The following is an 18406-nucleotide window of genomic DNA, read 5'->3' as shown; positions in this document are numbered from 1 at the left end:
ACACTCTGGGGGAGAAATTCAACTCATAGCCACTCATTTTGCACCTGAAAAATGGGAAGCCATGTGTACAATATCAGGCGGGGGTAACTCAGTCACCCATTGATACTCAAGCCTCACCTTGATGCCATACTCAGGCAGGCCTGTAAATGGGCAAACGATTCATGAGACTGAAACAGGCATCAGGTTGCTTTACTCTGCAAATCTTACACCAGTTCTAGGGCCCCAATGCAAAATTCAGGTACAAAGGGCCTGAGCTTGCGCTGTGCAAGCTCTGCCTAGCACCAGGTCTTGAATGGCCTGGTACTAGGCAGACTTCTTAAAGGGACCACTAGAAGTCACTCAAAAAACAGCCACAGAACTTTTTCTAAGTTATACTTCTGGGGAGCTGGAAGGAGCAGGATTGCTCTCCCTGCTTCCCCGAAACTAATGTGAGCTGCAGCTGGCCCCAGACTTGCCTCGCTCGGCTTCAACCTTCACCCCCACCCCAGGACTTACTTGTGGATGGCTTGACGTTGGAGCCAGCTGAATTTGTCAGGCTCCAAATGGCGAGCTGCATCTTGATGCCCACTTTGCACCTGCAGCTCACCTTTCCCACCCAAACAAGGCCCAATGCTTTTGGCTCGGGCCTCAGGCTAGCATGGACCAGCGTGTGGAGTAATCGCTCCACTGACCTGCCGTCCGTTCTGTGCGCAAGTCGACTTTCTCCTCCTCTGGGCCTGAATGACCCGGAATTTGCATCAGCAGTGAAGGAACGTCACTCGCCGCTGACAGATGCCCACAAAGTTTGCTCGTGCTTTTGAGCAGAGACTTGCTCTAATCCAGTGTCTGATCCAGCATGGTGCCCTCTACAGGGGCTCTATGGCACCGGTGAGCAGGCAAAGTAACAGCAAGGCTCTTCAACCAATCAGATGGAAGAATCCTCACTGAGACACTGAAACCAGGAAGTAAAAAGCAGGAAGTATAAATTAGAATTAAATCATGTACAGAAAGTGAAATAAAGATTGGGAAAGACAGATGGGATTCAGAAAGGGAGATAAAAAAAGATATCAGAAAATGTAAATAAAAATGTAATTTTTATTTTTTAAAAATCTCCAACACTAATTAGCTTCTGAAGGAATGAGACTCCACACTTGTAAAGTTTAATTTTCAGGGCCAGAGCAGTTGTTTGGCAGTAATTATCACTTATCATGATGTTTAAAATTCACTTATTCCTGAATGTACCAGCCCTAATTTTTTTCCGTCATTTTTAGTGGGGAACTAATGGGCAAGTACCCCAATTTCACGCGTTGCATTGATTTCAGTGCTGAGTCTATTGGCGAGGACGGTTACAGTGCAACCTGTGGAGGAGCAGGGTACCTCTGACAGCAACTTCCGGATTTCTGCGTTTAACTGTGCATGTGCAGATGCCAGAAGTTGCTGTCCAACTTATTCCGTTATAATAGTTTTTACCCTTGCAAAATTTGGGCCATTATGTTTGTCCCTTTAATAAAAAGGCCACAAAGACAAGAAAAAGTTGGAAATTCTAGAAATATACAGCAAGTCAGTCAGGTGCTTTAGATAAGCTAATGCTTGAAAGAAGGGTTTTACTTCAAACAATAACTTCTCTTTTCTCTCTTCAAATGCTGACTGTTTTTTTTTATCTCTACATGGAGACAAGAGACTCCACAGCACATGCTCTTTGCCATTTGGTTGGCACACGATTGGTGTCACTGAAGGCTTCTCCTGAACTCCAACCATAATTTCGGCGAAAGATCAGCAGAATCCCCAGAGAAATAGTCGTTCGTAGCCATGCTCTCCAGGGTTTCACCAATCTTCCACTGAAGTTATGTAGGTAGGTCAATAATTTGAGGCATAATATTCTTTTTGAGCCAATAACTATCATTTATGGCTGGAGGAACAGCGGCAAACTAAAATGTGGGGGGAAAATCATACAAGATTCACGGGTACTGTCAGAAAAATCAAATCCCTTCTAATTGGCACCCAACACTTTTTATATCAGTCTCTGTGAGGGGAGAATTTCTGAGGGGTTCACCCGCTCGTCTGTCGTAACTTCAGCGGAAGAGCCGCAGAAACCCAGGAAAAGCTGGCGTAAGTGGAACTTAAGTTGCTTTTTCTGGGATTCTGGGCTCTTCCTCAGACATTATGGCAAATGATTGGGAGGAACCGTGGAAATTCAGCCCCTAGATTATTAGACTTTCTGCCTGGAGAATCTGGTGACCTTCCACAGCTATAGATCCCGGCCTGCATGTCCTACTCCTCTTGGATCAAAGGAGAGGAATGTGTGCTGCTGAAACAAGAACCTGGTTTCTTCTTCATATTTTTCAAACTCAGTTCCATACACACACGACAGTGACGTAAAGCAGGCCAGGCCCTAGAACTAGTGCAACATTCAATATTGTGTTAAGGTGTCAAATCTGTCCCTCCATCCAGTGCCAACATTAGTTAACTTGCATTGTAGCTTGAAAAACTTGTGTTAACACTGGGGGAGGACAATGCCTTGATCACAGTGTCATTTGTTTCTTGTCTCTTGCCGACCAGGATCAAATCAATAAAGAAAAAAGCTGGTTTCATCTCAGAGCATCGACAATCCTTCATCAAAAATACTTACCAGTTGGATGTCTGCTCTATTTGAGACACAAACCAAGCAATATAGAGGAAGTATATCAACAATTGTTAAACAAAAGGCACAGAGATTTCAGGAGGCTCAGGCACTTCCTTGTTTGGTACTCACTGGGGGAGAAATTCCCCTAGAGGGCCATTTGGGACACTAAGTCAAAAACGTTTGAAAAGTTAGCACCAGGCGCTAACCTTTTCAAGCATTTGAGAAATTCCCTCTTTGCCTTTTTTTTGGCATCTGCTGAAGCACCGGGGTGCGGGAGTGCCATGCGATCAGCTGAGTGCCAGGCTGACCGATCGCGGCACTCAGCCCACGTCCGGTGCTCGGAATTTTTTTTTATTAATCGCTTATTATTTTTTTCATTTCAGCCGGCTACTGCGTTTTTAAATGGCGCCTCGCGAGCGGCCGGCCTCACTGTTCGCGACCCCTGCAGCAGTCGGTAACATTGCCCGGCGCTGCTGCGGGGAGCAAGGAGGATTTTTTCACCTGAGGTGCTACCAGGGCGCTGCACCCGGAGATGACGTCATGATCTCCAGGCGCAGAAGATCGGGGTGATATCCGGCAGCGCTGCCCACTGGAGGCGCTAATGATGGGAATTTCGTCCCCACTGTGTACAATCCTCCACAGCGTTAAGAACAAGATGCCTATTGATGCAGTGTCACTGCCCTCCTACTGTGTCACATGCTCATTTACATATAATTAAATTTGGTGTGAGCACCGGCAGAATAAATAGCAAGTTCGCACTACAGTGAGATTGCCTGAGTTTGTCATGCAGGGTTGAAAGAAAATAAGACTCTTGGGGGGAAAAATTGGGTGAGTAGCGCCACCTGTTAGTGCCTAAAGAAGCAGTCAGTGGCTGTAGCGCCACTGGCTGCGCCTCCCGCGATATTCAGCAGGGGCGCTAATGGTGGCGTTAGCCATTTCTGCTGCGCCGCCACCGATGACATCATCGGTGTGCGCAGCGCCCCATTCGTGCCCCGTTCCCGATATTTGGTAGCGAACACCGCTGTTGTGCCGTTCGCTACCCGCGCCCGGTTCACGGGGCCTTACTGTGCCGGCAGTGGCGCAAGTTAAGGTGGAGGTGCGGGGCGGCCGCCTCTCTCGGCGGCTGCCTGCCAGCACCTCCGTCCCCGGCCTCCTGACCACCCCCCCCGCGGCATTGCCGACTGTTTCCCGAGAGCCCGGCACTTCTTCTTGGTGCCGGGCTCATTTGCCGGCACTCGCGAGCGGGGATTGCGCTGTTGCAGGCCCCTCCCCCTTAACAATGGGAGGAAGGCCTGCAGTACCGCAGCGTGCCGAGCCGCAGCGTGTGGCGCTGCGGCACGTTGCGCTGTGATATTCAGTTTCAGCGCCCTAAGAGGGACGCAGAGCACCTCGAGCCTCACCCCGTCTCCCTCTAGGGGCAATGGAACTGAATATCTGACGATCGCTAAAGCCTCGAACGCTGCGCTAAATCCTGCGCTCAGGCGACTTTTGTGCCACTTTGGCGCCCCAACCCAATTTCTAGGCCTTGAAGTTTTAGAAGTGTCTTTACTTAAGCAGTGGAATGTTAACGGTCCTTAAAATGAGGAAAGCATTAACAGCTGTTACTTACGTGAAAAAAGTTAGTTCTACAGTAGCCTACAAGGTAACCTTATAGAATTTCTAAAAGTTTGGACATAGCGTCAAAGTGTTAAAAGAGAAATGTTAACATTGAAATAAATATATTATTAAAATGACTTCAAATTTGTACTCTCCCCTATGAGGTCAGGTTTGTACAATAACAAAATGAGGTAGAACTTCTTGTTCAAGTTATGGCTTTTCTAAGCTGTTGCATCACTGAGATCTTAAAGCTCCTGATAGGAGGACATGGCTGTACTAGTCTGCAATCTGTATAATAAAGTTTTGTGCTTCTGTTGTGACTATTGTCTGTGTCAAGACTGTCAATTCTGGCCAATTTTCTTCTTGCTCTGTGGCTTATTCCTTTCTGATTGATGAATAGTGAAAGTAAAAAATGACCCGTCATATTTAACAAAACCTTCCTTCATAATTTTAATTTTCTTCCCAATCTCATTACAACAATACTTTTTGTACAAAATCATGTTCTACCATCCCATTCCAGCAAAAAAACTAATGTATATTTTCCACCAGTCCATTGTGAACTCTGAAAAATAAAATTTATCACTTAACAAAGATATGAAAATAAAAGCAATATACTCGCATTCATTTGACTCCTGGAACTTTCTTACACTCTCTTCTATAAGCAATTTAATGTACAGGAAACTTTTGATTTACCGGCACCTAAATAACCGGAAATCTCGGTTAACCGGCAAAATTCAGGAGTAGGTTCAAATCAAATCAAATCAACTTTTATTGTCATTGTTAGTGCACAAGTGCAGTACAACGAAATGTAGGCTTGCGGCTCCCGAGAGTGTACATTTAGATTAAGACATTTAAACATTCAACATACATTTGGCTTGTAATACATTAACATAAACATAACCATAATAAAGTGCATTGGCAGATGTGCAGGCTTTAGAGTTTATTTGTGGAGTTCAGTAGGATGACAGCCCTGGGAAAGAAGCTGTTCCTAAATCTGGTTGTACGGGTGCGAATGCATCTGTAGCGTCTCCCAGATGGCAGTTCATACTTCATATTACTTGCCTTCCTCCATCTGTTGCTGTGCAAGGGTGTGGCTGCAGCTGTTGCTAAGCTACAGAGACGCTTGTAACTTGTGACCATTGTTCTGAACCTGTTGCTAAGCAACAGGGTTTGTTGCTTTATATGGAGCGCTCAGCTCTCGTATCTTTTACTATAGCGCTCGGTGATCTGGAATTTTTGATGAACCGGCACCACGTCGGTCCCGTCGGTGCCGGATAAAAAAAAGTTTCCTGTACACCCTATCCCCAGTTGGGTATATCCACCCCATGATAAACAATCAGGCAAAATTTGTATTCAAATTGTCTATGATGTTCCCAGTACAACTCTCAGGAATGACCGTGGCTTTGTTTAGTAAAGGAAGTTCCAGGACCCACTGTCCAGGCATACCCCAACTCCCCTCCTTTGCTTCAAGCATACACAGGAATCTATCTGCTGGAGTTTGTTCATCAACCTCCTGATGCCCAGGACTACAATTATATGAAGCAAATCATGTTTGACGAACTTGATTGAATTCTTTGATCAAGTAACGGAGAGGGTTGTTGAGGGTAGTGTGGTTGATGTTGTGTGTATGGACTTTCAAAAGGCATTTGACAAAGTACCACATAATAGTCTTGTTAGCAAAATTAAAGCCCGTGGAATTAATGGGACAGTGGCAGCATGGACACAATATTGGCTAAGGGGCAGAAAGCAGAGAGTAGCGGTGAACAGTTGTTTTTCAGACTGGAGGGAGGTGTGCAGTGGTGTCAGTTTCAGGACCACTGCTCTTTTGGATATATATCAATGACCTGGACTTGGGTATAGAGGGCATAATTTAAAAGTTTGCAGATGAAACATTTGATAGAGGTGCTCAAAATCATGAACGGTTTTGATAGAGTAAATAAGGAGAAACTTCTTCCAGTGGCAAAAGGGTCAGTAACCAGAGGATAAAGATTTAAGGTGATTGGCAAAAGAACCAGAGGCGACATGGGGAAACATTCTTTTACACAGCGAGTTGTTGTGATCTGGAATGCATTGCCTGAAAGGGTAGTGGAAACAGATTCAATGGTAACATTCAAAAGAGAATGGGAAAAATACTTGAAGGGAACAATACAGGGCTATGGAGAAAGAGCAGGAGCGTGGGACTAATTGGACAGCCCAATGGCCTCCTTCTGTGCGATATCATTCCATGATTCTGTAATTCTACTCTTCAGTGAGACCACCAATGCCTGCTTTCTTTGATCTCAATATTTAGCGTTTTTCTCCCCACTTTCCCCATCCAGCTCCAGAATGCTGCAAGAAATAGTGTTACAGAAACAGTGCATGGTAACCAATGCAGCACATTGATAGATTGTGGGAAACACCAACATTAACTGCATATACAATGGCCAAAACATTGCAGAGCAAAAATTACTTTATCTAGCAAAATTCTTGATTCTGTAATCTGTTTCTTCCTGACTGTCACAGTGAGTTTCTGAAATAGTTTGTTTGTAACATTATTTTAACAGATATTGGAGTACTTAAATTGGGTACAATTAATTGCAGTTCAACCCCACACACATTCAAGATAAGTTACTAAGTCCAATTTGCTGAATTACGGATTTAATTCACCTCAGATGTGAAATTAGTGCCTTCAATTTAGTTTAGCTTGAACAATCATATGTGAACATTCAACTTTTATACGGTTCATAAGGAACAAATTATTCTATATCCACATGGAACATTATAAAATAATAACCTGTAGATTTACAGCATGCCACACATAAATGTGCATCCTGTATGAATCAGGGGTCACAAGCTGACCTACTTTTATGTGTGCCAAAGGTAATTTTACAGAGATTAGTGTTTACTGAAAAATAGTTATTAAATATTAGAATAACTCAGCACAAAATACTGTTTTGATAAAACAAAGAAGATAAAAACCTTGAAATTATTGCAGATGCAGTTGGTTTAAAATGGCTGTCACTTGTTTGCTGGTGATAGTTGCTTCAGGTTACTATCACACACCACCAAATGTCGTTATGTAGTTCCGATTTGCAATTATCATCACCAGAAATATAACTTTCACTGCAGCCCATTACAGAGCATTTATGTTCCATAGTAAGTAATTCAAACATAATCAATCTTTTAAGGGAATGGGGAAGAATCGGCCGTGCAGAATCTCTTAATGACTTCTGTGCAGTTCCGCAATTGTTGGCAGGGAATAAATATAGCATAAATGCCCACACTTTGGTGATTATGAAAATAAACTTTGATAATAATTAAGATATATGGGTATGAAATTCGTCAGCGCCAGTAGCGCAAAGCAAGCTCAAAGTACATCAGCATGTTTTACATTGCGCCGATTTTGTTTTTCATTGAAGTCAACAGGCTTTCACACTCGCTTTGTGCTACTGGTTCTGACCAATTTCACTCCTATATTCTTCATATTTGGATAATTTGGGGGGCTGTAGAGCAAAATATTCTATGGTTTGCATAGAGCACCATAATGGCCCAGAAATTGCTGGAAAAGTAATGGCGAGTTCGCAACATTCGCCATTATTAGTTTGTAAGATGAATCCAGCAGTTTGTGGTAAAGAAGAGATTTGCCAGGAGTTCCAATGCTCCACAAAAATTGCTGAACGATTTGCACCGCTCCGCCGTTAGCCACGACAAAACCGCAAAAAATTGCAATCTCGGCGTGAGTCTCCCAGCTGAAATAAATTGCATGTCATGAAATTGTTTGATTTACACCGTTAATGCAAATTAATCTCGCTGCAGCCATTCAGGGCTTGTAATTCATGTTGTAAGGACCCTGTTATTGACGTGAATTATGGGCCTGACAAACTTGGAGGCCCAGAAAGGGAACAATGAAACTGTGGAGTCTCATTCCTGCAGGTAGTAAATTGTTCCTGGAGGTCTATTTTAAAACTTTTTATCTATCCTGGCAGTATTTTTGTGCCAGTCTTGCCGTCCACACTCCTGTTAGTGTAGGAAGGCAATCATTTTCAGGATGCAAAGCTGTTTCTACACTCGGTCTGAAGGATAAGTTAAAAAGTCCAGTTCACATCGCTCAGCACAAGATGTGCCATTCCAGCAATTTCTGGGGCAATATACATTTTGTTTTCTTACCAGACATTACTCGTTATTTTGGTGTGAAAAGAGAAAGGGAAAATCACTGGCAGGAAAATGGAAGGAGGTGAAGAATCAAACTAAGATTAGGTGCAAAAGCAAAATACCGCGGATGCTGGAAATCTGAAATAAAATCAGAAAATGCTGGAAATACTCAGCAGGTCAGCTAGCATCTGTAGAGAGAGAAACAGAGTTAATGTTTCAGGTCAATGACCTGATGATGGGTCATCGATCTGAAACAATGGCCCAGTAATTCGGGTCCCAACGCGTGAGTACGGACGGAGGTACTCATGTGTGGGCCCGATGGAATTGCTGGTTTTCAGCATGCACAGCGCATGCGCGGAAAACCGGCATTTCCTTTCCTCTGAACCAAGGGGTTCAGAGGTCGAACGCGTGTGTGCAGGAGTCTGCGCGTGTGTGCTGAAATTCCTTATCTTTTTAAGCTTTGCCCGTGCGTGAAGGCCTTCGGTTTCTACGCGTGAAAAAAGCAGACGTAAGGAATTAGTTTTAAAAGGTAAGTGGTCTATTAATTAAAGTTAGAATTTTTTTTCCACAGGTTCATTATTTTTAAAGAATTTACAGTAAGGTAAGTGTATTTTTAGACCCGATTTGTTAAAAAATTATTTTTTCCAAAAATTTGAATAATTGTTTAAAATAGTTTTTTTACAGTTATTAATAGTTCATTTAATTAGTGGGATTTTTAAAAACTTTTATTTGAAGTTTAAGTACTGTTTTGGGAACCCAGAGTTTTCATGAGTTTGACAGTTCTTACGTATCAAACTCATGAATGAACTTTTGCAACCTCCGATTGGTTGCCCAGTGCTCACGTGATCCCAGCCGGCTCATCGCACTAACTATGCCGCTGGATCACGCAAGCACAGTGCGCCGGGAGCTGGACCGGGCCACTGACAGGAAATCCACGCAGGGCCAGGCTTCAACTGTCGGCGCGCTATGTAAGTGTAGGTCGGGGCCTTGCACCCGCGGGAAGCCCCCGACACCAATTTCTGGGCCGTTAACTCTGTTTCTCTCTCTACAGATGCTGCCTGACCTGCTGAGTATTTCTAAGATTAAGTGCAGCCTGGCATCTTATTCTGACCACTTCATCCACTGAACAGCTAAGCTCAGATTACAGATTGTAGTTAAAGTCCAGGAAAAACCTGAACGAGAAGTCATATATCAAATTATTGTTAATTTCCAATGCTACCTGCCGCAACTTATTTAAGACCCAATAGCTATTATAGTACACTACATCGAGACATTTACCAATTATACATACTGAGCCCTTATCCACTATAACAACAGATGTTCCTCAGAATAAAGTAAATATCCTAATGGCCTCCCTAAAAAATCTGTTTAATTTCCCCAGCAGGCACCTCCAGAGATTGCATCCTCCAGGCTGTGAGAGAATAATACCATGTTTCCCTTGATAGCTGCTCCACAGGTCCCAGTTGTTGGCTACAGTGTTCCCACAGGCACTCCTGCACAAAGCAACACATCCTTTCTTTTGATTCTGGAAGTATTACTTCAGTCACATCATCACAAAGCTTCTGTAATCTTAAAGGGGCTAGAATCAAACTTTTAAGGGTCATTTTTTGAGAATTTTGTGTAGGCTTAGATTTTAAGCGGAGTCCAACCCTAATGTCTACTGATTTGTTTCATTGTCCTTAGCCAAGAATTGCTCTCCTTACCCTGCAAGAGAGATGATGGAATATTTAAGTGTTCTCTCATCACTGACCAAATTTTTAACAAGCATCTCCAGGTACTTGGAGCTCTGCCTATTTGGCCTCTACAGTATTCTGAAGGGCCTACATTATCTTGTTGAGAATGTCAGTTCAGACATCTGGGCATTCTACTATTAGGTTAACATTTCCAAAGAACTTTTCTTGGTCACCTGGGGCCTGAAATTCAAAATATGTTTTTTTTAAATGAAAATGTCTTGCTTCTTGAGATGCAAAAAAAAAATTAAAAAGTGACATTTCTTTGCATTGGCTGTTTTTCATGGAATACGTGATGAATGCATACAATTACAATTGATGCATGAAGGATGTGAGTAGCCGTTGAAAAAGAAATAACAATGTACGATAAACACAGACAACCAACGCTAATGATGTTCTCTGTATGTTTAAAAGTTGCAGTGGCTGCTTTGAATAGAAGCCTAATCATAAAACATTCTGGGATAAAAGAGAAATAAAATATGCCATCTAAAGTTCAAAGTAGAGGAAATCATTTCTGCATGAACGACAGTAAACAGTACTGGGCATGTAGTAAAACAGCCAAAAAAGCTAATGAAAAGAAACTCTGAGCATTTTCTAATAAGCATCATTCAGTTACAGGGTGATCATTTTACTCATGTGTAACACATGCACTGCTATTTCATGTGCACCCAAATGAGGTGGTCACTTTTTCCCTGTTCATAGTGAATTTTTGTGACTTCTAATCTTACACTTAGACCACTTCGAAAGACTCCATGTTATTAACAATTTCTCTGAGGTGAACATCAGCTGAAACAGGAACTCTAACACTGAATAATGCCATTCTTGCAGCCATCACATAACAGATGCCAGTCCTAGAAAACAGCGGGAGAAATTGCCATACTCCCTCCTAACGACAGGAACAATGTCAATTATTTATTCCGCAATGACATTGTGGCACCAAATTTCATCAGAAGCTGGAAATATCCTAAATCTGTGAAATTCTATTTTTCAATTGCATTTCTTACAACTTTAGGATATTGGGAGATTGATGCAATTCCTCTTTCCTCCTCTCGCAATTACCAGAGAAATTTTGATTCGAAAATAACACGGGAAGGTGAAAATGCGACAGGTTCTAAAGAAAATTCGCTTGGAATTTTGAAAATGTAATTTGGGCGAATTGAAAATAGCATCTGAACAAATTGAAGTATGTCACAAATCCAAATTGATTACTTCCTACAGATGTGCCAGAAATACATATTGTGATTGAAAATGCTTTGGATAATTAACCCTTGAGCCTAGGAAATTGTTGTTGTCTTTAATGCTTCCTGCCAATTAAAGGTGAGTTAGGAGCAGCATCTTCTACTGTCTAGATGTAGCAGATTCAATCGTCGTTTAGAAGTATTCCACCACAGGCTCTGTTTAATGCCTCTTTCACATCTCTTGTTCAGCAATGAGTGGATACTGAACCAGAGGAATCAAATACCATGTTATATTACACTGTGGAAAATAATGTAAATCCATACCATCACAATTTTATTTTTTGGAAAAAGCTATGGATTTTGCATTTGAAAAGTTTTATGTGAAGAATCTACACCTGAAACATTACTCATCTGTTCTCTTCACAGATGCTGACTGATACTATAACCTTTTATTCTGGGAACCATTCTTCGCTGATCCTTCTGAGCACTGTTTCCATGGCTCTAATATCTTTCCTACAATGGGGTGCCAAGAACTGCATGCAATGCTTCCTCTATGATCTAACCAATGTTCTGTTCAAATTCAACATCATTTCCTTGCTTTCCTATCCAATGTTCCACATATAAAACCCATTTGCCTTTTTATGGGTGTTCCCAACTCACTTCCACCTTTAATCATCTATAGGGCCAATCCTACAGTTGGACCAAGAAATGGCCCAAGCTTCTATCATTTGCATGATAATCTGCAGTAGTTGAATAGCAGTCTAAACCTATCACATTCTGCAGTATTAGCTAATTACAGGAAACTTTCGTTTAACTGGAGGTTAAAAGTCTGGAAAGCTCTATCTACCGGCAAAATTCAGGAGCCGTTTTCTATAAGTTTTTTTACTTCTCGTTGCTTTTTTTTCCCCCAGTCAGGCTCTGCAAGGTCTGTAGCTAAGCAACAGCTTCAGCTAGAGACGCTTGCAGCTGCAGCCGATTGTTTTGAAGCTGTTGCTAAGCAATAGGGTTTGTTGATTCACACGGAGCTGAAAAGCTCTGTATGTTTTAACATTGCCGCTGGTTTATACGGCAGTTTTGATCTAACGGCACCAGCTCGGCCCCGTCAGTGCCAGATACCAGAAAGTTTCCTGTAACATGATTTAAATAATCCCCCTACATGGGTTTTCCCATGTGCAGGGAGCTCTGAATTACCTGGGATATGTGAGCGTGGAATTGAGAGTGCAGCTGCTCTTCACCTGCTCCTTTGCAGGTAAGGGCACAAACTCATCTTTCAGCGTTTTTGGTTTTCGAGTGGCAAAATTGTACAGAATACAGTAGATACAAATGATCTTTGATACTTTCTTGAGGGTGTAGAATCGGAGTTCACCTAATCTTGTCTAGACCACAGAAGTGCTGCTTCAAAATAATCGTGGTATGTTCTACGAAAATTTGGGTGGAGACATGAGCCTCACTGTATGTTGTTTCAGCCTCAGTTTGGGGGTTCCAGATGGGCATCAATAGACAGGACAGCAAAGGTATCCTTGGCCTCCCAGCAACCATCCATCCAACCTTACTGCTCCTTCAAATAATTGTGGCATAACTGATGAATGCATTGCGGCTGGTACCGGGGTATCTTACAACTTTAAGATATTGGGAAACTGATGCAAATCCTCCTTTGAGATCACCTGTACATTGATCAAATTAAATCCTTTTCAACTCATATAAGTCATGGGATTGTTGTTTGGTGCCTTGTTAGTTGCCATCGATGGGGCCCTGCACTTTTGCGTTACTTGGCAGAAGTGCCAGGTTCTCTCCGCTTGCTTCTTCCCTTCCACTGGGAAAATAACAAATGTGTCTCCCCTGGAACAGGGATCTGTTTGAAGCAATAATTTATAGACAACTGACTAATCTGGGAAAGTCATTTGAAATGAGCCAATAGCATAAAAGTTCAATGTGGTGGTGACTTTAAACACTACACGAAGGGCTGTCCTTGTGCTGGATGTAGTCTGAACACCAGGCCCAGTAGACAGCATAACTTGATGACTGCCTCCCTGCTGTGTCATAGACAGCAAAAGCAGATCTTCTTGACATGCCACAATAGTCAGGCTTGGCTTGTATGACATAATCCCTGGGCCACCCACAGTACACCCGCTTTTCCTTTTCAGGAATTGTCTTTCCTCTTCCAAATTCAAACTGCCATCAACTGGCCGAATAGCTTTGCTTGCAGCTGCAGGAGCCAACTGGTGGTGACAGGAATGTTGCTGTGGGAGGTGAACACCAAAGGAGTGTTCAAAGGAAGAAGACCGGCAGTAAACATAACAGCAGTCAGAATGTATCACAAATATGGCACGTTAGCTTTATGTGGTGAAGTTATTTGGCGAACAGCTTACAGACCTCCCAGCGGCAGTTTTGTACAGAAAATCAAGAAATCAAGTAAATCAAGAGCTGCTCTTGAAAATTTCCAGATTTCCCTGGAGTTACAATGGCTACACTAATTGTCGGAGCAGAGCCTCGGAAATGCTGTGGCACCATAAAGGAGACCCTGCGCTTTATTCCTCTCCTTTGTGCCCAAGATCGGATTGTTTGCCAGGTGCACAGGAAAGGAATATCAGGGGCTTGCTGTTTAGGGTAGACTCCCTCTCACTGTTCTTTTTCCTAAACTAAACTAATCCACATCCTCTTCATTAATGTAGGATTCATTCCTCTCCCCCAATGGTAAAAATTGGACTATGAAATATAAAAGCCCAGAACTACAGAGCCCGCAAAAAGGGCTCAGCAATAAAGGGTTAATTCAAACATTGCAGCCGAAACTACGACTGGATCACAGACAATCTAAAATACGAATGTTTCTGAACAAGAACATTCGCATATTCATTTACCTTAAGAGTTTACATTGTTAAAGAAGACCATGGCCCCCGAATAACTAGTTTCAGTGCAGGCCTAGACAATGGGCCGGGCCTCGAACAATTTGAATACGAATGCTAACAGAAACCAACAACTTCACACATGCAGTCACCTTGGGAAGGTTGCATTGTCAGAAAGGTATCTCTAATCAATGGACAATACGAGGGACAATTCGCACATTTTGATATGGCCATCATGTGCATAGGAGGGACCAGGATATGTGTTTCAAGATTGCAAGTTGGTTTTGGTTTAAGTAAAAGATCACTTTGAAGACAGTGGTGTGGGAAGCCAACGGCAGAACAGCGAACAGAAAGATTTGGGCCTACAATCAACTCCAAGAGACAGCCGATCGGGAGTGGTGATTGTATGTTTCAGTCAAATCATAGAGGGGGCTCTTGTGTTTGAGTCTGAGTAAGTTTGAGAGTTTCAGTCAGATCACAATAAGGGTTTTGTGATTGAGTCTGGGTAACTTTATATGTAACAGTCAAATCGCGGATGGGTTTAATTGTGTCATATTGTGTCGATGCAAATGACCCTTGCGTAGGGGTTTGTATTTTGAGGTTGTTAGCCTAATATAAATCGTAGAGATTTATACTGGGGAAGTAATTGTGTGTGTGTGTTCAATAAACAAATGAATCAAAGGTTGAACCAAAACCCTGTGCCGTGTGTATTTTGTTCTTATAAATCCTGACGTCCAAGAACTGTGTGTAACGGGGGACCAGTAACAAAGAAAACCCTTTACATTAACCTGCATCTGTCATCTAGCATTCCACTCTGCAGTTTCCGATGTTCTTCCTCATAGTTTGCCATGTCCCCTAATGAGGTAAAAGCACGCTTCAATATCATTCCTCTTATGCCCTTATCAAGATCATATATACAATGGAAAACAAAGGAGCTCCTAGAACATATTCCTGGAGCAAGCCACTAACTACATCCTGCCAATCCAAAAAATACCATTCAGAACCACTCTAACTACGTAGCTACATTTCCTTAAATACCATGGGGTAGATGTTCATCTTCAGCACCTGGTGGCAATCTCTTAGAGTGGATCACTCGCCCTTTATAGAACCTCTCCTATTTTAATTCGACTGCAGGCGCATGGGAACACCACCACCTCCAAATCCCCTCCAAGTCACACACCATCCTGACTGTAACGTCTGTGTGTAATTGAGACACGGACTGCAGGAGTTGGTTATAACAGGTGTTTACTGAATGGAGACGAAACTGGAACTACGATACAAAGTTACTCCACAGGCTTATATACCGGGGTGGTCACTACTGGTACTGCAGCATACAGGGGCTGCAGAATATAGTTCCTTCTTCAAAGTACATACACTACACTACACTGACTTGGAAGTATATCGCCCTCCCTTAATCGTCGCTGGATCAAAATCCTGGAACTCCCTCCCTAACAGCACTGTGGGAGTACCATCACCACACGGACTGCAGCGGTTCAAGAAGGCGGCTCACCATCACCTTCTCAAGGGCAACTAGGGATGGGCAATAAATGCTAGCGACGCCCACATCCCATAAACGAAAAAAAAAAAAAAATTTCAATGGAACGAAAATCGAGCAGGTTCTATAAAGGGCGAGCATTCCACTCCGCCAGATTACCACCTAGGCAAAGACAAACACCTACCCCCATGTGCCTTAATTTTTGCAAGAAGTATCTTAAACAGCAGCTTATGAAACGCCTTTTCAAAATTCAGATATGCAACATTCAGTGCATTCATTTTATTAATACACTCTACAGGTTCCTTAAAAAATTCAGTTAAATTAATCAAGCATGGTGTAGCCTTTAGAATTGCTGGTCAACTAATGCTGCAAGAGTTGACTAATTTCCTTGCATATTATGAACTCTGCGGGGGGGGGGCGGGGATTTTCACTTTCGGTGCAGGCGGAATCTGGCGGTAGCGGATTGGCCGCTTGTTAAACACGCCGCCCGATATTCCTCTGCATTGACTTCAATGGAAAGGATGACTGTGGGGGTGTAGAATGGGCGCTCTATCTGCTCCTGCCCATTACCACCTGCGCCAAAAGTGAAAATTACTCCCTGGAGGTTTACCCACAACTGGGCCAAAACAAACTGGCTTATCATTTCTTGTTTAGAGGTGTAACAATTGCTTCCCTCCAGGTCTTTGATACAATTTCCATTTCCAAAGAATGTGGGGGGATTATGATTGCAATGAAACTATTTTCAAGACATGGTTATAGTTTGTGAGAAGAGGATTCTTAGATCTTATTGTAAATGGGGAACAAGGAACAGATTTACACATTTAGAAATACAAAGCATACCATCAAATTCGTTAAAAATTTGTAACAAATGTACCCCACCCCTACAACAGCAGCAAGACCAGAAAGAAGGTAGGAGTAAATAAGGGAACTGTGAAAGCATTAATTATTAGGATAGACAATAATATTTTGATAACATTGTTCTTTTTAGGTAGAGATTCCATAATACTGCTATCTCCTATCATACTACAAACTCTTCATTGAAGAAGTCAAAGGAGAGGAGAGTTGCTGCCTCTCTAGCATTCATAGGACTCTTGATCTTGGCTGCCTTCTTTTTGACCTGAATCTTCCAATCTTACCTCTTGTTGTGCACTTCAAACCGCTCCCATCCTGCATGAGGTAGCTATGCTCAGTTTTTGAGTGATGTTCTGCCAGTTACTTTTGGCAACATTAATGAATCTCCTGCTGAATGAACTCAGAATTCTTAAAGGAAATAAAGAGGGACAAAGCACCATTCAGAACTGAATGATACATATGTTCATCTCTACTTCCTCTAAAATAACCTGCAATTCCTTATCTGAATTTATACCCTTCATCTCTGAAGAGGAAAGAAATACAGATACCTTTGCAGTACTCTTGAACGTCTTGCTCAATTTAAGTCCATCCTCTAAATTACAAATTATACTAATTTCAATGTCATTTTTATTCACTTTAAACATCCTGCCTTACAGTCTTAATGGCAGGAAGCCGCTGATTAATGAACATAGCTGGAATGAATGGAAGAAAATTAATTGTTTATGTCAGCTCAGAGATACCATTTTCAAATTTTTATTATATGTGTGTAAGGATTGAGATGATTGAATGATAGAATTTTGTAATATTACATTTTCAGCTCTTAGACATAATAGAACAGGCACTTGAGTGATGGACTAAGGCTTTTTAATTGGCATCAGTGCTCTTGGACGGGGTAGGTTATCTGGAAAGAAACTACAATTTAATTGGCAGCATAGAATGACTTCTGAATTAAACTCAATGGTAGCAATATTGAGAGTACTGATAAGCGTTCTGTCCTCTTTCTTCAAAACTTCTTGGACTTGGGGCAACAGAAAGAATAACCCTTTAATTTAAGGGGAAAAATTGTGAATAGCAGAAGAGGAAATCAATGTCACGGTAATGGGACTATAGTTTACTCTGGAGCAAATAAATTATTGTAGAAAATAAGCTAAAGATTCATTTAATAATTGATCCAAGTGACAGAAATCAGTTATGAACAGGCTGTAAAAGTGGGGAGGGGAGGAAATCATAATATTCATGAATGAAGTTCTAATAATGGAAAACTTTAAATAGCAGACCTGCCTCTTTTGATAGATTTTACAGTGTACCACCATCTGTTCCTCCATGAATTACATTTAGTTCTATGTACTTCACTCACACCAACAGTGGACTTGACCAGGAATATAGGCAGACATTTTAAGAATACTTGCCTTGAAAGGAAGTAGAAAGTGCTACCTTGCAATGGGATAATTGTGTTCTATTTATAGACTTAACAGTTATTGCACAATACTATTTTGGTGAAATTAGAATTTGCAAGTGTAGTGGAAACAGCATTTCTGGATTACATTCCGTTCACTCGTTAACCTGCAATATATATAGATCTAGACAGGACAACAACTTCTAGGGAATCAGAAGAGATATTAAGGTTATTTATCCTTCTGAGTTTCAAACTTTCTACTTCAAGAATCTCAATATATCTGGACTGTTAAAGAAGGAAATGGTATAAGTCTATTAGGGCAGTTATACTTCCACTATCACAACCTGACTCCCGACTGTACAAAACCAAGTGATCAGAGACTACCTTTACGCTGATTGCAGTATAAATTTGATTTTCAATGCTTTTAAAGTTAAAAATTTATTGTCACCGGGAAGAGTGCAAATTGGATCACGTAATGCAACCTCAGCCCCTTGGTGACCTAAAGAGGTGCAACTTCCCTCAGGCCTGTTTTTGGGGCTATTGGGGTGCATGGAGGCCTGAAGCTGGCCCAAATTTGGGCCTC

The 18406-nt window shown here is 42.0% G+C and overlaps 1 protein-coding gene across 1 annotated transcript in view; it reads right to left on the bottom strand.

Moving 5' to 3' along the window:
* Positions 1-18406, bottom strand: part of arhgap15 (Rho GTPase activating protein 15) — an 820951-nt gene that overhangs the window by 618881 nt on the left and 183664 nt on the right. The gene's annotated exons all lie outside the window — the stretch shown is intronic.

This window comes from Somniosus microcephalus, chromosome 4 (genome assembly GCF_052327205.1).
Source record: "Somniosus microcephalus isolate GS21.2 chromosome 4, FLI_Smic_1.0, whole genome shotgun sequence".
Lineage (NCBI taxonomy): Eukaryota > Metazoa > Chordata > Chondrichthyes > Squaliformes > Somniosidae > Somniosus > Somniosus microcephalus.
Note: the sequence above shows the minus strand (reverse complement) of the source record. Positions and strands in the feature narration are given on the sequence as shown.